Source organism: Ambystoma mexicanum, chromosome 6q (genome assembly GCF_040938575.1).
Source record: "Ambystoma mexicanum isolate Mex_15411 chromosome 6q, UKY_AmexF1_1, whole genome shotgun sequence".
Classification (NCBI taxonomy): domain Eukaryota; kingdom Metazoa; phylum Chordata; class Amphibia; order Caudata; family Ambystomatidae; genus Ambystoma; species Ambystoma mexicanum.
This window is the reverse complement of record NC_090937.1, coordinates 1,171,087,726-1,171,109,931: the sequence shown is the minus strand read 5'-3', so window position 1 is coordinate 1,171,109,931 and position 22,206 is coordinate 1,171,087,726. Positions and strand designations below refer to the sequence as shown.

Here is a 22,206-nt window from a genome sequence, read left to right as displayed (position 1 = left end):
AAAACGCACAGTCCTTCTCCACGTGCATTTTGTCCTCATGAAGGCAGTAGAGACATTTCGAGTGCTCGTCCTCCTTGAACACATTCTGTAGCTGGCAAACCCTAAACAGCTTTCCGGGCGTCGAGCTTCCTTTCTCCTGGGCCATGTTCGGGTAGGCCGCAGAAACTTCTGGAATCTTCCAAGAAGCGCAACTCGACGAAATCTTCACCCTTGAGGGGCGTAGAAAAAAATCCGACACGGATACCCGTTAATCGGATGTAGAGACGGTGGAGCTTGAAAAAGCACAAAAATGCAGCAAAAGCTTGAGAGCTAAACACGAGGACTCCCAACACTTGAGCATGCGGTAAAAATCTGAAGATGGCTGCCAGAGGCGGGGCTTAGGGAGAGGGCAGTCATTGGCTGGGGGCATTATGGCCCAGAGACCAGTGATTGGTTACTACTGAGAAAGACAGATCAGAAACGAAACTGATACTGATTTTTTCTTTACCGAGGATTCCCGGCCTGACGACGGGGAATATTCATGAGCATGTGAATCCATGCCAGACCCCATGCTGGAGAAACCAGCCTTTCATGTCTTTCACTAACTCACCGGTGGTGTGCATTCCTTTCTTGTCTCTGCGGCTTTGACTCACGAGTCAAGGTTAATACCACAGGCTTGGCCTCGCCTCCCCAACTCTGTCATTCAGCCGGGAGGGTCACTGGCGTCCTTGAAACACAATGCAGGTTCCTTCTTGTCTGGGATTTGGCTTTCTCTGCATATTTTTCACGGTTTCCCAGAGGCAACAACCTCCTCCAGGGATCTTCAGGGTTTCCCTACCCTTTGCTCTAGTCCCTCGACCGGTCGTCCTGCTCCAGTGGGTTCGCCTTCGCCCCAGAAGATCTGCTCCTTCTTGTGTTCCACCTTGCTCGGAGTGTGTCTCTATGTTCCACCTTTTATCCATGTGAGGAGAGCCAATGGGTATCAGATGTATGTGATTAAAGTCAAGTGCCTGACTTGGCCTGACCTGATTAGCGGGACATGTCCAATGAGAAATCTAAGTGTTAGCCTCTTTATTATCAGTCACCCTCTTCCTCTGCCCAGTGTTTGTGTAGAAAGGAGGGTGGAGTTCAGATGTTGGAGATTCCCATAAAAGAGGATGTGGTATGGGTACGGGAAAGGAGGGAATACCACGTCTCATCATCGGTTTGCCTCAACCCCACTCCCAGGTGATCCTCCTGCACTCGTCCACCCCCAGGGTCTGGTTCAAAAGGCGATGGCCGTGCCATGGCCACCTGAGAGAGAGATCCCCGGGGACTAGTGAGACATCCTTTGGTTTCTCACACAAGTCTGTTTTGCACCTGTTTGACAACTTGAAAGATTTTAGTACAGGTGGTGGGTCCTCCAAAATTGCAGATAGCACTTTGATTCCTTATAACTGGACCGATCATTTTGGAATACCCATCTTCATCCCCGGTTACCCAGCAAGAGTAAAAGAAGAACATGCCAAACCCCTCAGTTTTCTCTCGTGACCCCTATACCAGAACCGAATGGTGACACAAGTGATCTCAGTTGAAGGGTGTGTATTGACCAGTGTCATGGTGCGTGCCCCCAGACGTCAGCAGCAGACCAGCCTACCCCAGTTGCTGGCACCCATGGGGACCTTTAAGGCCCCAAAAGGTTGCCTTAGGACTTCCTGGAGTCAGTCCTGGCACCGTTGGCGCCAGGCTCATATTATTCCATCTTGTAAGACAGTTTGCAGGGAGCATGGAAACACACATAGCCCAGCCTGAAAGAACTGAGCCACATAGTCTAGCTTCAGGTGTGGCTGGAAGGACTACTTTACCTGGTACTACTTGTGCAAGGCTATATAAACCACACCCTAAGAACAGAACACATTTCGCGTTATTCTGCACTCCTGCAGCGTAACGCTTACCGTGTCTGCTTAGCTCCATTTCACCCGGTCTTCAGCCACGCCCGCCTTTGGAACCACAAACCATCAGCACCTGTTGAGAGAGGAAACGAAGAGAGAACAAGAACAGCGGTTGAGTACTTACCTGAGAAGCAGTCCATCCGAAAGGCCTTCCCATCTGCCGCTCTAAGGAATCGTCGCATCTGCAGAAAGGAAACACGCGCATAGAGAGCCAATACTCACCCGGAGGCTGCGCTCTTCCTGTATTCCATCAAAGCGGTTCACGCGATCGCCGCTCCGCAGTCACACCGCACCTGCAGAACAGGAAAGAAAAACAGCAGGTTAGTCGCGCAAGGGAAAATAACCATTTTCTAATACATTTCGACACTGTGCTCTCGCGCCAATACTCACCTACAGGAATTCTGCTCCGTGCGTGGGGAGTAGGCAATCCTTCATCTGGCACCCCCAAAACCGCACCTGTAAAGGAATAAGCACAATAGTGAGAACTTTGGCAACTAAGAACATTTAAGCAAAAACTATACCAAGAATCCATTGGTATAGAGACTTACCTACAGAGTCACAGTTGTTCAGGACTCCGCTACAGCCTGCAGGATCAGTGACGCAACTAGATCCAGAAGAGAGGCTTGAACATTAACGCACCCCTGCATTCAGTCGCAGGGTGGAGAATCCGCCATTAAAACACCTAAAGTGAGGCATAAGCAGAGAGGGGCACTGGAGTTCACGGGAGGTGGCAGTCTAGCCCGCCCCTCACGGCTGGTTAACATCTCGTTTCAACATTCTAGGCAAACGCCCTCCGTGAAGAAGTAGTGAGACAGAAGACACGTGCAGACATTCATCACTCAGCTTCGTGCGACGCACATGCAGACATTCATCGCTCGGCTTTGTGCGACGCCCCCGTGGAGAACAGGTGAGCGTAACAGCAGTAAATGCTGTGTGCAGGTTAAACCGGCCTAATCTTAACTTAAATCTAAAATGGGAACAAAAATTAACCATCAAATTAAAATAAGGCCGTCCTAGTAATGTTGTGTCAAAACAAAAAGGGCCTATACTAAGAAACCTATTGCCAAGCCTCGCAACTAATATAAAAAGGGGTGTGGGCTAGTTCTCAGAAAAGAAACAAGTGTTCTCAAATAATATGTCAGGATTCAGGAGCATGGGTCTTTCTTTCCCACCTTTTGGACACTGGCTAAGATGGGAGCTTAAAGCAAAGCACGGTACAGTACAGTACAGTACAGTCTCAGGCTTCTACAGCACGAGACGACAGTTCCAATGGCAGCTCTCAGGACACAATTTCGGGCCTTTCAAGATGATAGTTCAGCTTTTAACCCTCAAGCTTTCCGTAATCAGGGCCGTCGATGGCGTAGTCTCGTTTCACTTGAAAGTCTCTTGCCTTCGAGGACCTGACGTGTTCAAACAACAAAACAAAAGTTCCTTTAACAAATGAAAGTTCTTTTCCAATGTTCACTGGGTGACGATTGACCCCTGGGCCCCCCTCTTCTGAGTCCTGACCCTTCTCAATGGTATTCCAAAATTCAGATTGGGACCCAGCGGTGGAACCAGCACCCTATCTTCTGAGCTGACCCCTTTCAATTGTAATCCACAAATTTATATATCAGTTTCTTCTTGAAGCTTGGATGATAGCTTCACACCTGGATCTCCCTCCGCAGGGCTCGGAGCCCTCTTTACTGGTAGTACTTGCGCGATAGCTTAATCTCCGGCATTCCTCCTTCGGATTCACCCTTGCCCTTTCTTTAACTTCTACTTCTATTTTCTCATCTTGGGGTTACAACTTTTCACCCTTGGATCCCCCGTCTGCCGGTCTCCGACCCCTCTCGATTCTTAGCCTCCCTTCACCGGGTTTACTGTGGCTCTCGATTAGGGTGATTAGTGGCTCACCCAGGGTCTCCCTCTTCTGGGGCTGACCCCTCTTTACTTTCAACGTTCGCTTTCTTTATACAGTTCAAGGTTTTCGGAATTCACTTCCCTTTCTTTCATCGTGCTTGTAGATCAAAGTCCTTCGATTGTAGAGGGATTTTACTTGACCCTCTGTATGACCAGTGACCAGACTTCTGATAAGCATAACTCTCCCTTGAATTGAGGCCATCCCTTGATCCCTCCAAAACCCTTCTTTAGAGGTCTATTCAATACCGAGAGCAAAACCAATAAAGTTGAAATTGGTATTCATAAAGAAAAAGGTAATCAGAACATTGGGGACTTCAAGCCCACAGTGCCTTAAGCATTGTGACAAGGAAGAGGGACTCAGAGGCTCTAAACCGCTGGATGCAGTCTAGTGGTTCTTATGACCCACACCTGAGCCAGACCTTTGAATATATAAGGCCCTCTCAGTTGCAGGCCATTAGAAAAGCAAGGAGGTGGAGGAGTTGCAGAGGTCGCCGGCAGCAGTTGAAGTGGAGGGAGATACAAGAGCAGCTGCTATTGTTAATGCGGATGTCAGTCCTGAGAGGGTCTCCAAAGCTGAGGGCCTTGAAGGCAGAGGCTGTGCAGCGGGAAGTGGTGTAGTAACAAGCTTGCATCCTGTAGAGAGAGGCTCTTCTAAATGCATGCTTTTTCTTGGTGGATGGTGTGCACCGGAGTGCGCAGGGAACAAGAGAAGCTCCTTTCCTGGTCGGCAGAGGCCGCAGGAAACCCGAAGCAGTCTGCCATGTGAGAGGCAGCAGAGGAAGCAGAATGAAGCATGGCGGCAGATTGAGCGGACAGATTTGCAGACACTGGTGAGTTTACCATTGGCTGGTAATCCTGGTACTCTCTGTGATCGACCACTGGCCACTGAAAGCACTTTTGAATACTGAACTACTATAAAGTAAGTCACAATGGCATAAGCAGAACATGTTGAACAGACAAGAAAGGAAATGTTATGATCATCTAAGCCAATACTATTGCCAAGACAAAAAGGGGACAATATTTAAGCAGGCTAACTGTAAACCCCATTGCCAAAGAAAAGGGGGCAGTACTGAAGCCAGCCAATTGCAACCACCATTGCAAGAGTAAAGAGGGGGCAATACTTCAAACGGCATGTAGACCATATTGGCTAAACAACAAGAGAGCATTGTTATATATCAGTCCATGTTCCCCTAGAGGGATTTATATTGTTTTTATGTTGGGGGTTTGTTTGAAGAAATGTTTTTTCCTTCAATGTATTGTTTGAGTATCTACTCTGTCTCCTTCTGGTAAGTGCAGGTCGTAGGTATTTGACTCGGGCCTACTTTTTAGGGCAACTTGCATTTTAATAGTTACTCAGGTTTGGTCATTACACTAGGCACTTTATAGTTACACAGGCAATATATTTAGAGCTATTTTTGCTTATTGTTGCAGGTTGCCATCTTATTCATGCACCTGTTTTGCATATGCAATTTGCACTCGAAGGATGCACTATGCACTTTATTTGTGCCTAGTTCTCATATCTAGATTGTATTATTCTTTGATGCTATTCCATAGTTACATAGGCAATATATGTAAAGCCATATTTTGCTTCTTGTTGCATGTTGCCATCTTATTCATGCATCTGATTCGCATATGCACTTAGCACTTTATGCAATTTGCACTAGAAGGATGCACTGTGCACTTTTTATCTGCTTAGTGTTTACATCTAGACTATCATTTTTTGTTGCTATTCTTTTGTCATGTTGGACTATGCACCTTATATTTGCTTCCCATCTTCTTTCAGATCTTGCCATTCATTCAGGGTACCTTATGCATTATGCACCTTCTGCCATCTACATATTAATTTTGTGCCACAGGTATCATTATGTTAAACCAGTGGCATTGTGGTGACATTGGGATTCGCATCAGGAACCATATTTCAGATTACCGTTTATTTTCAAAAACCTTTTCTTGAATGTGGGATATTAGTATGCAATATTCACAGTTGTTTTGGTGATGCAGGGGAGCATTTATATACTCATGTTGTCTAGGTTGTTTCATGTAATACAAAGCTGTTAAGTAAATGAAGAATTGTTCATTAACCTATTTAAACATGGCTGACCTTAGAGACCCAGGTTACCCGTGGAGGTGAATACCATAGAGTTGCACTTGCATGTTTTAAATCATTGTGGGTATGTTGCACTTTCAGTGTCGACAAGTGCCTCGAAAAGCACGAAACGCATAGCTGTGCCAGCTTTCTTTTTCGTGTGAACATTTGTCTTAATAAAATAATTTGTATACAGACCCAGTCACCATTGGGCGTCATATCTGCTTAGATCCACATACTATGCATTGGACGACATCTAGTGGTCGTCAGAGAGTATTACATTATTTGTTTTCGAAACTCAAAAAAGAAAAGGGACATCGACAGGGCATGTCAGTAATATTATCCCTAGTGTAACATTCACTGTACCCATGGTCCTTCATGCGTCGAGGTCCCTCATACAACTCTGGCTTTTGAACACAGGAAATGAATAGAATTAAATAATGCAAAAACCTATCTACGTCTAAATTGAAATACATTTTGTATATTGACTTACCATGAGGACATTCAATATTACAGATGTACAATTTGTGCGAGCTGGCAGCGCATCCAATGGTGGAACATTCACCGTCTCCTTGTAGATAACAAAGAAAGGTTCTTGTACTGACATTGCTTGTACCTCACTACCCCGCCTTATGGAGGTGATGGCTACTAAAAAAGCTGTCTTGTAGTTTAGGTGTTTTGAGGCTCGACTTGTGTATGAGTGGACCCATGAGCTTTGAGAGTACTACATTAAGATCTCAACCTGGTGCAGGGTTGGAAATGGGAGGGTAAAGTCTATTTACTCCCTTCATGAAAGCCTTGATAACAGGAACTTTCCACCAAGGCACCTTGTTTTGCGAACTGGTATACATGGACAGAACTGCTAGGTGAAGCTTGATGGAGTTAAATACTAGACACAAGTCTAGAAGGTAAACCACGTAGTGAACAATGTTTGCTGTAGAACATTCAATTGGACTTAAGGCTTGTGATTGGCACCATATCACAAATCTTTTCCACTTGTTGAAGTAGCAGTGCCTGGTGTTGGGTCTGTGTGCCTCCTTTAGGATATTCATACACCTTTGGGGTAGTTTTAAAATGTCCAAACTCTGAGTTTAGGAGGCAGGCTTCCAAGTTCATAGACTCAGGATGCGAACAGAGTGTAGTCCCCCCGTGCTGGGACAGCATGTTTTAGGGGCACAGAAATTTGATCGGTTAGCAGACCACCAGTGTGCGCAGATGTGGAAACCATGGTTGCCTTGCCCACATAGGGGCTATTAGGATAAGTGTGGCTTGTTCCTGTTGCATCTTGTGTACTATCCTGCTGAGGAGTGGTGTCAGTGGGAAAGCAAAGGCAAATTTCCATGAACAGCTTATCCACAGAGCTTTCCCCTTGGATTGAGGTTGGGGAAACCTGGATGCAAAGTCTGGGCCATGCGCGTTTCGGTTTGTGGCTAACAAGTCTATAGGAAGATAATCCCAAAGGAAGAAGATTTTGTTTAGAATTCCTTTGTTGAGGTGCCACTCGTGCTCCTCTAGCAGAGGGTTTCTGCTTAAAGTGTCTGCTGGTGCACTGAAATGCGTTGAGAGACTAGGAATATGTTCTCTTGAGTGCCCACTTCCAAATTATCTGAGATAGCCTGGACAGACTTGGAGTGTGTGCCTCCCTGCTCGTTTATGTAAAACATGGCAGTGGTGCTGTCTGTGAGGATTTGTACTGTCTGACCTACTAGATGTGGTTGAAAGGCTTGTAGGGCTTTGAGTATTGCTAGTAGTTCCAGGAGGTTGATGTGGTTCTGGGTGGTGGTGGGAGTCGACTGTCCGTGAGCTGTGTGGTGAAAGTAATGGGCTACCCATCCAGAGAGTGAGCCATCTGTAGTAAATATCTCTTGAACTGGTGGATTGTGAAAGGGTTTTCCTTTTTTTTTAAATTAAAATTTTATTGATTTTAAACATCAATATTGAACATACAGGTGGGTGCGTGTTGTATTCACATAGTAACACCGAGAAACAATTTCCTTACTGCCTGAATAGACTTTTAACATTGAATACTCGTCTCCCCATCATGGGGGGACGTTTTGAACCCATACCCCCTCCCGCACACCCGTTGACCTTGCACGTGCAACTTCCAGGACTTCGGCGTTTGTTGTGGCGATTTGTAGCGAGCGACGATTTTTGGCGCTGATCAACGTTCGGGTTGATGTTCGTTGGATGCGTAGGGTAGGTTTGTGACAGGCATGTTAAATTGGCGGGGTATCATGTGGTGTTCTATCCAGGCCAGGGCTGGATGTTGCTTGACTTTGCTGGTGCGTTGGTTCGTTCGTGACTGAGCCCGAGATGTATTGGTTGGCAAAGTCGCACCAGGCCTCTTCATGTCGTGCGGCCTTGTCATGGAGTGCTGCCGTGATTTTTTCCATTGTGTAGATGTTTGTTGCAATCTGTATCCAGTCTTTTTTAGTCGGGAGGTGTAAGGACTTCCATTTGATGACTATGCTCGCTCTAGCAGCCAATAGCCGGGGGGATACCAGTCCTCTAACTCTAATCAACTCATCATCTTCTTCCAGACCGAAGAGGATCAGAAGGGGGGACGGTTCCCTTTCTATGCCGTCTAGCTGTTTGATCCATCCCAGGACTTCCTGCCAGTAGATGCGGGCCTTGGGGCAGCCCCACCACATGTGCCAGTAATCGCCATCCATGCCACATTGACGGCAGCACCTGGGGCTAGAGGACTGAAACATTTTGCAAAGCCGGCGTGGGTCGTACTGCCATCTGTGGAGTAGCTTTGTTGTGTGTAGCTTATATTGGGCTGCGATTGACACTTTACATTTCACAAATTCTGTCCCAGGCCTGTTGGTCAAATTCTCCACTGAAGTCTTTCTCCCATCTCTCTTTCAGATGGGAACTCAAGGTTTGATCCTTTGAGATCAGAGCGCTGTGCATGCATGCTATTAGGCCTTTATTTGTGGTGGTTGTGTCCAAAATTGTCTTGAAAGGCGTGAGCCCCCTCTGTGTTTTGGCCTTCCACTCTTTCTTGGATAATGCGCCTTTCAATCGGAGGTACAGAAACAGTGGGATCGGGTGTAGTTGGAGGGCTTCCTCAAGGTCTGTAATTGGAATGAATTTACCGTTTCTCCACAGCTGGCCTACTCTCTCAAGTGGAGCGTCAAACCAGGCTTGGTATTTTGCGTGTTAGGGGATCTCCTCTCTGATCCCGGGAGACCAGAGGTGGCTCAAAGGAGTGGGCCACGTGGTGACTCCGGACATTCCCTTCCCTTCCTTCCATATGTTCCACAGAGTCCCCAGTATTGGGTGGTTGCGTAATCTTCTCGTCAGTTTCGGCCTGGGGACCCATAACCATTCAGCGAGGGTAACGGGGGTCAGATTATCATTGTCTAATTGGATCCATTGCAGGTCCCTTCTGTCACGCAGGTGTGGAATCGGGATCTTAAGCTGAGTCGCCTGGTAGTTTCGTTCTATGTCTGGTAGACCTACTCTCCCGTGCTCTTTTGGTAGTATCAGGGTTTCATATGATATTCTAGGTTTTTTCCCATTCCAAAGGAAATCTAATATGGCTTTCTTGACGTGTTTGAAGAATTGTTCCAGGATTGTGATCGGAAGGACCTGGAAGGCGTACAAGAAACGTGGGACGCTCACCATCTTAATGGCATTCAGACGTCCCATCCAGGAAATCGTAAGAGGTTTCCATTTTGTAAGGTCCGCTTTGAAGGCGTCGAGGAGTTGGGGGAAGTTTGCCTTGTACAGATGTTCGAGATCTCGTTAGGTTGATCCCCAGGTATCTCTGTGTTGGGCCTCCGATGATTCATCCTAGGGTCTCCAGGTCCGGTAGGTGGTCCGGGGAGGGTTTGTGGAGCGGGAAGAGGATCGATTTGGTTTTATTTATTTTGAAGCCTGAAAGTGTGCCATATTCTTCTATCAGGCGAATCGCTCAGGGAATCGATGACATCGGATTTAGTACGTGAAGCAGGATCTCGTCTGCGTACAGGGCCAGCTTGTACTCTCTGCCGTTTACTCACAGTCCCTCTACATCAGGGTTTGCTCGGAATGTCTGGGTGAGGGGTTCCAGCGATAGCGCGAAGAGAATTGCTGAGAGGGGCATCCTTGTCTCGTTCCTCTACTAAGCGGGAGTATTGGGAGTTTTCTGCCACCGATGCACGTGGCGCCGTGTAGACGGCTTTGATTCCTCGTTGGAGAGCAGGTCCCAGGCCTATTTTCATCAGCGTGGCTTCTAGGAAGTGCCACTCAACTCTGTCGGATACCTTCTCGGCGTCGACTGAAAATAGTGCGGGCGTGTTTGGCATTTTTCTAGTCTCGTGTATGAGGTGGAGGATCTTCCGGGTAGAGTCTGCACCTTGCCTCCCAAGGATGAAGCCCACCTGATCATTATGGATTATTGCTGGCATGTGAGATTCAAGGCCCGCAGTAAGGACTCTCGTGTAAATCTTTGCGTCAATGTTTAAGAGGGAAATTGGACGGTAGGAGGCGCACAGGGTGGGATCCTTGCCTTCCTTGGGTATGACAGTTATTAATGCTTCTGAGAAGGTTTCCGGCGCAACGCCTGATTGAAGTATATTATTAAAAAGCTCGACCAGGAATGGGAGGAGGGCATCCTTAAAAGTTTTATAGAAGCCTGCTGTGTAGCCGTCGTTACCAGGGGCTTTCCCAGCGGAAAGTCTTTTGATCACCTTTTCAATCTCCTCACCCGTGATCTATGGTTTGTGCCACGTCCAGGGGAAGGGACGGGAGGGGCACTTTGTCCATATATTCGTTGATCGCCTCTGGATGTGGGGCGGCATCGAAAGTATACAGCTTTTCGTAGAAGTCGGCGAAGACTTCCAGGATATTGGGAGGACAATGGTCATGGGATGTTTCACCATTGTGTATTGTTGGGAACCATCGCTCTTTGCGTTGCCCTCAGAGTCTTGCGGCTATTAAGGCGCCCGCCTTGTCTCCATGTTCGTATTGTTTCTGCTTGAGGCGCTGGAGTTTGTACACAATGCTACCAGTTTCTAGTTGTTGCAGTTCTTCCCTCTTGTTGTTGGCTTGTTCAATGTTCTGTAGTCTGTCGGGGGCTGAGTATCGGGCGATGAGGTCAAGCTGAGAAATTTCTTTTCAGAGTCTATTTTCTATGAGTTGGCGTTTTCTTTTCTTAATGGCCCCCTCCTTGATGAGTAGTCCTCTCCAGGTAGCTTTACCTGCCTCCCATACAGTATTTAGAGAGGTCTCGCCTGTGTTATTTCCAGCTGATCCCGATAAATCGGGTCTTTGAAGTGTGTCTCGTTGCATCGCCACTTAGAGCTCCTCTGGGGGAGAGCCATCCGGTCAACAGTAACTGTGACCATGTCGTGATCTGACCATGTTACAGAAGATATGTTGGATTCGGCCACAGCCACGGTGAGTTGAGGGGTGAGGTATATGTAGTCAATTCTGGTGAACGTTGCGTGTGGTGCGGAGTAGGAAGTGAAGCCTGTTGAATTCGGGTTCATGTGTCTCCATGCGTCCTTGAGGTTGTAGGCCTCCATCATTTCCGTGACCTGTGAGCGACCTGGGCCAGCTGGGGGGGGGCTGCAAGTGGGTTGCCTACTTGTCTATCTAGGCCTGGGTCCATCCATGAATTTAAGTCGCCTCCCAGGATCACTTCGCCTTCTGCTTCAATCATGACCTTGGGGACTGTTTGTTGGAGGAACCTGAACTGACCAGCGTTAGGCGCATGTATGGATGCGAGCGTAAAAATGGTGTCCTGTATTTTACCAACAAGCATGAGCGCTCTACCACTTACGTCAGCCCAGGTTTTAAGGTGTTCGAACCGACTGCTCTGCTGATTAAGATGCCCACTCCGGCTTTCTTAAGGGGGCCGGAGCCCCAGTATTCGATGCCAGCTTTGGTGCCTAGAATTTTCCTCTCCACTCCTTTGGTGTATCGGGTTTCTTGTAGAAAGAGGATGTCAAGTTTTGCTCTCTTGAACTCTCTGTAGACTAGCGATCTCTTGGTGGGAGAATTTAATCCCTTAACGTTCAATGTGCCAATTTTGAGTGTACTATGCCAGTCACTTTGATTGTCATGTCCGTCGATCAGAGGTGTGTTCTTGGAGTTCGCTCATCATGTTGCGTTGCTCATCATGGAAGGTCGCCGTGAAGGAAGTGATCAAATAGGTGCCTCTGAAAAACTGAGGCTATACCATTTTCTGCCCCCCTCCTCCCACCCTCCCCTTCAGGGTATTGAACATCATACCCCTTGCCCTCTGTCTTGTCTCGTTGCTCTTTGCTCTTTCAATGAGGGTCTGTGTCTTATTGCGGTGGCGTCCGAGTTGGACTGGATGTGAACAGCCGGTCTACTATCGGACCACCAGCAAGGGTCGTAACCGCACGGCCCCGTCAGCAACTATCATCAACATAACATTCTGAGCCCCCGCCCCCCCTTATGTGAAACTTTGTAACAAACAACATTATGTTAAACAACAACTTTTTCTGTCAACTAGCATATTTAGTGATACATGCGGTTTCCAGAGTCTTCGTTCATCGGCAGTTCGTGCTTGCGCTCCGGGCAGTTCACGTGCCATGAGATGGGACCAGTAATAAGGGAGTGCCGAGATCCGGAATATAAGTAGGTCCTTTTGCAGAAACTCTCGAAGTGAACATCGCAGGAATACAGGACTTAGGCCATTAGTATCACTTGTTGTCAGGCTTGTCGTTGGGTTGTCTGTACTTTCTGGATCCCTTTACTCTTTTCCTTCTCTGGCCCTGGAGTTCCCATCTCGATCTGTCCTGTGCATGGGCGTCCTGTGTTCCCTCCCCTGGGGCCGTCCCAAGGAGGTCTGCGATGCATTCTCGGATTTCTTCCTCCGAGCGGAGTAGTATCTTCCTGCTAACATGTTCAAACACGAGGGAAAAGGGATATCCCCATCTGTATCTCGTGCCTTGATCTTTAAGCCATCTCGTGAGGGGGCTACAGAGACGGCGTAGGGCCAATGTAAGTAAGGATAGATCCTAAAAGATGGTGATTTGGGCCCCCCCCAAGAATGAGGGGGCCCCCGGTCCTGGCTTTAGCTAGTATCCTTGTTCTGTCCTGATATCTGGAATCTGGCGAGGACCGATCTCGGGCCCCCTGGAGGGCCGCCAGCTCTGTGTATCCTCTCGTTCTTGAGTTCATCGATGTCTTCGTCTGCCGTTCGAATTTTGACAATGTCATGTATTGTTTGTTTGAGGTCTTCTTCCGTTTCCCCTTCGCGCTCCGGAATCCCAAAAAACGTAGGTTGTTTCTTCTCTCTCTATTTTCCAAATCATCGATCTTAAGGCGAATTTCGTCTTCCCTTTTCTCTATGTTTCGTATTCTGAGTTCCATTTGGGCCTCCAGGGTGTCGATTAAGGTTTGATTGTTCTCGACTCCCTCTAGCTGCTCCTCGATATTGTCCGCTTTCTGGGTCATCTTGTCCATTTTACCGCCGAGGTTGGCCCCCATGTTCCGGATTTCACTTAGAATGGTGGCAATGTCTCCCTTGGTAGCTGCCGCTCCCGTCTCCGAGGCATCTAGCAACATTATTGTTCTTGGTTCAGGAGCCTGAGGCAGCGGGGTAAAGGCGTATCTGGCTAATTTTCTTTTAACGTTCATAAGGTACTTGCATGCGAGGAGGCACATGCCCCGGGAGTGGGGGCCCTACTCTCTGCACTGGTGTGTTGGGTGGCACGTGAGCTGTGTTGTGGGATGCCAGGGGGGGGGCCCTTGGATCGGGAGCCCTTAGATGGGAGGAGGCACACACCCTGGGTCAAGGGGCTCTACCCTCCGTTCAGATCATTTCCTGTCGGTGGGCCCGGTGCTGTGTCAAGGGAGCCCAGATATCGGTGCAGGCCAGTTAGGGGGTGGAGTCCGGGGTCTCCGCAGCCCTTGGTGGTGGAGGTGGGGGTGGGGGGGTGTGGAGCCCGCAGGTGTAGAGCAGGGTCCCAGCGCAAGTGTCTTTGTCCCGATGAAGACAGGGGCCGGCGATCGTGGCAGGCAGCCTCGTGCTTCTCATCAGTCAGGGCCTCACGTTGGGCCTATGGCACTTGATGTTTGGCTCGGGGGGGGCAAAGGGGCGGGGCACCCTCCTCCGCTGTATTTACTGGGCCTTCGGTGTTGACACCTGTCCCAATATATGGGGCGTGAGGGGGTGACTCCAGATTCTCTTTTGGGCAAATTGCTTGCTCAGCACGTGTTCCCACTGTAGGTGGCTTCGCTGGGTCGCAGTCGGTGGATGTTGCTCCAGCAAGGGCCTGTGAGACCCGAGTGGTTGAGGCGTGTGTGGTTGTGGTTGTGGCAGGGCAGTTCTGTGGCTTTGGTTCGCTCACATGCACACTTCATTCCCTCAATTGTGGCATTGACAGGTTATAGGCTGGGGGCCCAAGCCTTTATGGGCCTCTACTTTCACTTTCTATTGCCCAACCCTTCCTCCTGTTCTTCTCTGTCACTCTTTCCCACTGTTAGGGGGGTTTTCGCCCTTCCCGCACTTGCTTCCCAGTACTTCTGTGTGTGTGTGTGGGGGCTCCAGAGGCTCTTGCGGCGGACGCGCACCTTCCTTGGTGTTGCGCGTTCTACTACGTGGGTAGTGGGCTCCATGTCCGCAGGGCCGCCCGCGCATTAGACTGCCCCCGGAGGGGGGGTGGAGGAGGCTTCGGGGTGTTGCTGGGCGTCAGAGACCCAGCGACCGCACAGGGCGGTCTCACGCAGAGCGTGGCCTCGTGGATGGAGGGAGGGGGGCGGCCACCTACCTTGCTGCACTGGCGGGCGTGATCCATGTCCTCAGCCGTTCCACTCCTCAATGAGGGCCCCGGGGGGGGGCGGTGTTGGCCGCTGTCCTGGGTTTTGCAGCGGGGCTCCGGAGAGGAAGAGGGTGTGCGCCCGACGGGGGAGGGGGCCCAGACTGCACCTCGCACTGCAGAGCCGGGGTGTGCCTTCCAATCTTGCGCGGGCCTCACAGGAATCAGGGCGTGTTTCTTTACTTTCCCAAATCTGATTTCACTCGGAATTTCACCAGTGTGGGCGGGGGGGGATCTTCGCCAACTTCTTCGCGATTTTGGATGTTGGGGGAGGTCGTAAGGTGGGGGCTCAGATCACCTTAAGGACCCGCGGCCACGGAGCTCACACAGAGACGATACTCATCTGTGCGGCCCCTGGTGGCCAGTAAGGGTTTTCCTTTTAACATTTTCCTTGGACCACCAGCTAAGAGCCTGTACTAGGGTTAGCGAAACAACCACTAGATCGTCCCACTGACTGATTGCCTGAGACCACTGTTTCGCTAACCACTCCTACATTGGGAGCATGTGCAGCCGTGCGTGTGGAACTGGATAAATGCATGAAACCATCATCCCGAGCAGGCACATTGCCTCGCGTATAGTTTTTTCGCAACCGACTAGGTAGTGCAGTATTTGCAACAGTATGTTTTGGACTCTTTCATTTCAGGGTAAGACTAGCCCTGCCCTTTTCTTTATGATTGCTCCCAGAAATTGCTTTGTTTAGCTGGGGACGAGACTGGCGATAGAGAATCCCCATTGGAAGAGAAGGTTGCTAGTTCTTTGGCTGTTGTGGTTGAAAATTTGAGGGGATTCTCCTGTTATTAGTCAGTAGTCCAGATAAGGGTACACTGGGATTGATTCACAGCGTAAGTGTGCCATTACTACTGCCAGCACCTTGGTGAATACCCTTGGAGCTGAGGCCATAACGAAGGGGAGCACCCCCATGGGGGTGTGGCTTGGCAGCCATGGAGTAGGGCTGCTCTTCTCGTGAGCTCCCGTACATCCGGATTTAATCCTGAAGCGCATGATGACAACTGAATAAGAAAGCAAAAAAAGAAGATATTTACAGACACCTGAATATATGGGGCTTGCATTGCTGCACCTGCTGTGCAAAATGCCGAGCTAACTTGGAAGATATGGAGGAATGAAAGTCAGCGCGAGACTCCTGACAGTACATGACAAGATGGCTGACGCCCGGTGATCGAGAACAAATGACTGTGCCGGGGCGCCGAACTGCACTGGGAGTGTGGAGACAGAGAGACATCGGGAGTTTAAACGCTCTCTAACAGAACTCCAGGGCCGCGGGCGGTAATGATTTGTATGCCAAGATATATTTGTGGCAAACCGGTAATACGGCTCCCCATAGAACGAAGGGGGTCGTGGTGAGCTGTGCTGGGGGGGTGGGGGGCCGTGGAGGGGCGTGCCAGCCCAGCCACACAATACCAGAAGCACGCAGAGTTCAGAGAGCAGCCGCGGCCCCGGAGCCTCGGGCGGTGATACATTGCTGACACATTTGTAGCATGTGAGGCTCCCAGCTGAGCAAAGAGGGTGGCGGTGAGCGGCAACGAGGGGCCGCAGAGGAGCGTGCTGGCCTGGCTGCACACTGAGAGAAGCATGTGGAGCCCCGTCGGCCACTGTGACACTGATAGTAAATGCAATACAGTAATAAAGCTTGCGGCCTGAGAACGCCCCCCCACCCCACACGGCCTGAAACGAGGCACACGTGGGTGGGGAGTGCCTCGGGACAAAAAATAACTACACAGGGGCTGGAATGAGCACTGCCTGGCAGTACCCGAAGCTGGCAGACAATACTAGGGCCTGGGGATCAGCATAGACACATCACATGATCAGTGGCTCCGGGCACCAGAGAAGGACACAGAGAAGGGCCCCTCCCCCAGAGGCCCAGGACAGCACTACAGGGGCCAAGCCTGCAGCCCCAAGCTACATCAGCAGGAAGCCAGACTAAGGGCAGAACTACAACACCAGAAGTCATAGCAGAGCACCCCCACCGCCATACACAGTAATAAAGTAGAGAACAGAGGGACAGCACTGGGGGACCCCAAGAAAACTGAAAAAAGGGAGAAAGCACCACGGCAAAGGGGGAAGAAAAAGTGAGGGCACAAGCAGCTATCCCTGGCAAGAGCAAGAAAACAGCGAACTGCCCTACCTTGAAACTACTTGAGCAAAACGCCTGCGGAGCATTGCGGCACACCGCACAGAGCAGCCAGCATTAAGGGGTCCACAGACCCAGGGAACAGCAGTGCATTCAGGAGAAGCCGAAAGGCAGACAGCGGAGAACATGGCGCAAAAGGGCGGCAAGACCAAGGTCAAACAACCGACTATGGATATTTTCACGAAGTCGACACAATCCCCGGCTGCTGCAGCACAAGGGAAAACTGAGCCGCAGGACGTGTCACCCCTGCCACAGGAGGATCAGCAGATCCTGCAAGCCATTACTGAAATGAAAACCTTGTGGAACGCCTCGATAGCGGAGCTCAAGGCGATGCTGGAATTTAAGATTGACGCATTGGGTGTGGACCTAAACCTCTTGAGACAAGATGTCAGGAAGCTGTCGGAGCGTACAAGCACCCTTGAGAGCTCGGTAAAGAATAACACAGAAGTTAGCACTACCAATGCAGAGGAGGTCCACATACTGAAACACCAAGTACGCAACTTGGAGGAGTGAGCGGAAGAGGCAGATGGGCGTGCGAGACGCAATAACATCCGCGTGGTGGGACTGCCGGAAGGAGAAGAAGGAACAGATCCCACGGTCTTCATCGAAAACATGCTGATCCAAGAAATTGGAGCGGGCAAGCTCTCCCAAGGGTTTGCGGTGGAACGCGCGCACAAAGCCCTGACACGAAGACCGCAACCGGGGGCCCCCCCACAGGCGATCATAGCCAAGATCTTGAACTACAGAGATAGGGAAAACATCCTGGAATTTTTCCGAAAAGGAGGAGCTATAACCCGAGCAACGGCAACTGTCACAGTGTACCCGGACTACACCATGTTGGTGCAGAGACAGCGCTTCAGCTATGTTGCGGTGAAATGGCGGCTGAGGGCGGCGGGATTTAAATATATGCTATTATATCCTGCAAAGCTAAAGATCTTACATAAGGGCAAGGCACATTTTTTCGAGGATCCTTCTAATTGGCTGAACATCCAGGGCTGCCCAGACGAGGAAAAAGAGCCAGAGCGTGATGGACAGGATAAGTGAATCAACGTTATACTAATAACTCTAGCCTCAAGGGAAACAGCAGCGCGCAATCCAATGTAGCCATAAGGGGTGCTAATAATATGATAAGTGAATAAGCAGCCATGCAAGATAAGAGGGGGGGGGCATAGTAAGGAGGAACTGTACCGTGAGACATTTGAACATGCCGGACTGGAAGATAGTATGTGTAATGCAATATGAGTAGCGCCAGGCGCACATAGATTGGTAAAAAAAAACAAACATGGAGTAACGGGACATAGACACCCTACCCCCGGGAATTAGAACAGTAGGACCGCCACTAGGGCGAAATTTCCCTGCTGGGCCGTATGTAAGGCAATTGCCGGAAAAGGGCTAGATGCAGGGGTGCCTGAGATCCAGGGATGGAGCTGGGCAACAGTTGGGGAGGGGTAGTGTTATGTTGGGGAAGGAAGGGGGGAGGGGAGGAAGTTGGGGAAGAGTGGGGGAGTGTAGTGGGGTTGGGAAGGGAGGAGGGCGGGAAGGAGTGGGGTGAAGGGGAAAGAGTTCAGAGTTATGGAATGTTTGTGTTGGGGAACAGCCTACAAGCAAAGAGGGAGGAACTTAGACATGGACTGTACTTGGGGAGGGAAGAGCGGGAACTATTATGGGAGACCTTAAAGTAGTCACTTGGAATGTTAGAGGGCTCAATAGTTACTTAAAAAGAAATAAGGTTATGATGTAGCTAAGTACGCAGAAGATAGACATAGCCTTGCTACAGGAGACTCGCCCAACGCAGGAAAATCTGGAGGTGATCCGGAAGAAGTGGAGGGGGACTGTCATGGGCGCAACATATTCAGCATACACTAGAGGGGTGATCACCTGGGTTGCACCGCATGTGCCATTTCAGCTATTGCAATAAACGGTCGAGCCAGACGGGAGGATGGTTATAATAAAGGGGTTGGTGGAAAATAAGGAAATATGTATCATAAACACTTTAGAACTCTATATGGCAAACTTAGTGCGAGTTTAGGAGGGGCAGTGATTTGGGGCGGAGACTAATTGTGTACTAAACCTGAAAATGGATAGATCAGATACCAAAATAGACAGACCCACCCCAGCTTCCAGGACATTGCAGTCATTGTTAGCGGATTTCGGATTAGAGGACGCATGGAGGTCGCACCATCTACAGGACAGACAATACTCGCATTATTCAGCCCCCCAGAAACTACACACTAGGCTGGATTATGTGTTTGTCACGCATGAACTAATGACAGAAATAGTGCAGGCAGAATATAAAGCGAGAGTCCTTTCAGACCACTCACCGCTGATACTAGCATGGCAATACCGATCCCCAAGAGCAAAGATACCGACATGGCACCTCCAAGCAGAGGCATTGAAAGACACTATTTTCAGAGTGGACATGAGAGAGGAAATAATAAGCTATTTCAAGATCAACACTGGCAGTGTTGAGACAGCAGGTATGCTCTGGGAAGCCTTTAAAGTGGTAGTGAGGGGGATAGCCATAGCGAAGTCCAAGGGACTACAAGGAGAGGTTTTGGTGGAACTACAAGAAGCGGAAACGGAGCTAGAAATAGCGTTGAAAAGGGGAAGTAACACCAAGGAAGATAATGAAGCAATACTTAGGGCCTCATTACGACCGGGGCGGTAAGTACCGTGTCCATGCTGGCAATAGGCCGCTAAAAGCGGCCCATTACGAGTTTGCGGGCACAAGCTTTGCGCCATGCTGGTAATGACCTCACCGCCATGCTGTAAAAGTCCGAAAAATCCCCCTTTCCGGCACCATCTCTAGTGGAAATAGCTCCTCCGGCATCCAAGCCATCGGCATTAGCGGTGACCACTGGCTGATTGTGATGCTCTGATGATTGGATGACAGATGTCATTGTCGTCGTAATATGTGTCAGGATCCTCTTTGTACCCTTGAACTCCTTGTGACCCAGGATCTTGAGAACTTGAGGCGTCTATAAAATATAAATCCTGAGAGGTGTCCTGTGTGGTGCTGGGCTGTAAACATAGTTTCCTGGCAGCTGGTTGATCCTTAGCTGGTTACCCTTGAGAGGGACCCTCAAGGCAAGTAAGTGCATCAGGTTGACTGTCATAGAAGTCCACAAAACAGGACATTTTCCGCATTACCCTGTCAAAACTCTCTGGAGTCCATTGAGTGGAACTGGGAAACATTGAGGGGACAGAGGGGCCTACCAGATGAGTAGTAGGGGTACCCCCTATTGGTGCAGACTATGTTGCATGGCCCCCGAAAGTGTCCTTGGGAAGCGAATGGTTCTTACTATGGCACGAGGAGGTTAGTGACGGTAGGGGTGTCGATGATTTGGCAGATATCAACGCCTTGGCCTTCAAGAGTTGTGTCCGGAATATGTTTTTTGATGGCTACCCTCATCCTTGAGGTAGTGGAACGGGGCGTCAAAGCGCTTTTGGACGCACGTCCTTCTGCGCTCGAAAGGTGGTCTGTTCTAAACGCATGTCAGAAACTGACTCAGACGTCTGTTTTGGGGGCCTCTAATGCGGCAAGTGTGATGGCCTACAGGACAGGGATGATTTGGAGGACCTCCCTTTGACACAGCGTGGGCTTCAGCAGTCAATGACGCGGTCAACTGTCGGCTATGGGATGTGCATTTGGCGTGGCATGGTGTGTCAGTGCCTGAGCCGCCAGGTGTAGTCTCTAACAGGACTGTTGGCCTGCCTAATGGAGTCGGGTGCTTGCACTCGGAATTCTCTCGAGTCCTGATCGCCCTCAGCGTCACTTAGGACACCAACACTGCCATTGCTGGAAGCTCCCTCCACATCAATGGTGGCTTCGGCCTGCATGGCGTGGTATTGCCAGAGTTTTGTTCTACGGTCCTTTGTTTGCCTCTGCCTTCAAAGAAAGACACAGTGTTGTACACAGTAATTGCGTGGAATATTGGCAGGACAATACAGCGATCAGGATCCAGAGCTCTTGGTGATTCATGAGCAGCAAAAAATCCGAAGTTCTTCCCAACTCCAAATGCAACCCATAATCCAATCTTCAGACAGTGTGCTGGTGTTATGACTAGAACTAAAATGTCAGTTTCTACAGTGCCTATTAGGCCTTTGTAATACTTTTTCTGCACAGCATAACGTATATGTTGTGTATGTTGCATGTGTCTGCCTTTTCATGTGAGCATGAAGCCAGTTTAAAGACATGTTGACTGCTTATACAAGGCACATTTGATTTGTATTTTATGTGGCAATCAATTGTTTGTTGCAATTGCTGCCACATTTGTTGTCAAGAAAGAGACAGAACATTATTTTCATGAATGCTGAGAAACCCATGCCAGTTTTTCAGATCCAGACTTATTGGAGTCAACATGTTTCTTAACAACTTATCCCCTTTTGCTGCTTGTGTATCTCCTCATGCTTTCAAGGCCTTTACACATCCCACATTAAGTCTGATCTTCATACAGATTGAAGCTGTGAATTGATGTAGGGCACAACAAAAACATTAGTTGCATAATCTTGGAATGTTTTTGCAAACCATGGCTGCAGTGTACACTATCATAAATGGCAACCTGGACTATCAGACTGATACTTTCTTGTCCAGGTGGGAGCAGCTCCAGGCAGTGCAATTATTCAGACTTTGTTCCAGATCTCAGACTCTGCATCTTTAAACTGCTAGAAGATGGGCATGATTTTCATCCAGAAAGAAGTCATCCAAATCACCCTCATGTATCTGGGATGCAATGAGAATAGGGTGAGCCGTCCTCTTTAATTATGTCAATTGTAACGTGTTTGACTTTATTTCAATTTGGGGAATGGCTGAAGATAATGAAGTTCGTTCAATTTTATATGATTTAATTATATGCAAGAGGAGCAATGCTCTTTTGATCAAAAAAAGAACATACAATAGATAAGAAATCAGATGTAATGGTAAGCAATGAGCCTCTTACAATTGGGCGAGTTTGAAGAACATTCTCTTTGCATGATGTGTGATAGGTTTGGTTTGGTTAACAAGCCTCTCGCTGTCATAGGTCAATCCAAGTTTTGCAATCTTGACTACTGTGTCAGCCACTGCTGGATGAACTATATTTTTACTGTTGAGTACAATAAGAACACTAAAGGGTTTCAATAATTCATAACTACTGTGGGGTTGAGAGGCTTGACATTTTTTTCATATGGCATCCTTGAATGCTTTTTGGCCTCAAGGTGATGTTCACCCATGCCCCATCTCTTCTTAGTTGACTTCACAAATTCTTCAATTAAGCAGGACATTTCAGGACCAGAGAGAATCTGATGATGCAGACCCCCTGCCGGGTTTTCTGTCAGGCCAACACCCCCCTCCCCCATCACTTTTCACAGAATCATCATTATGCTCAGGGGTCTGAC

The 22,206-nt window shown here is 49.1% G+C and overlaps 1 protein-coding gene across 2 annotated transcripts in view; it reads right to left on the bottom strand.

Annotated features, from left to right (window-relative positions):
• The window catches only part of SMIM14 (small integral membrane protein 14), an 821,041-nt gene that overhangs the window by 379,111 nt on the left and 419,724 nt on the right, over positions 1-22,206 (bottom strand). The window lies entirely within an intron of this gene.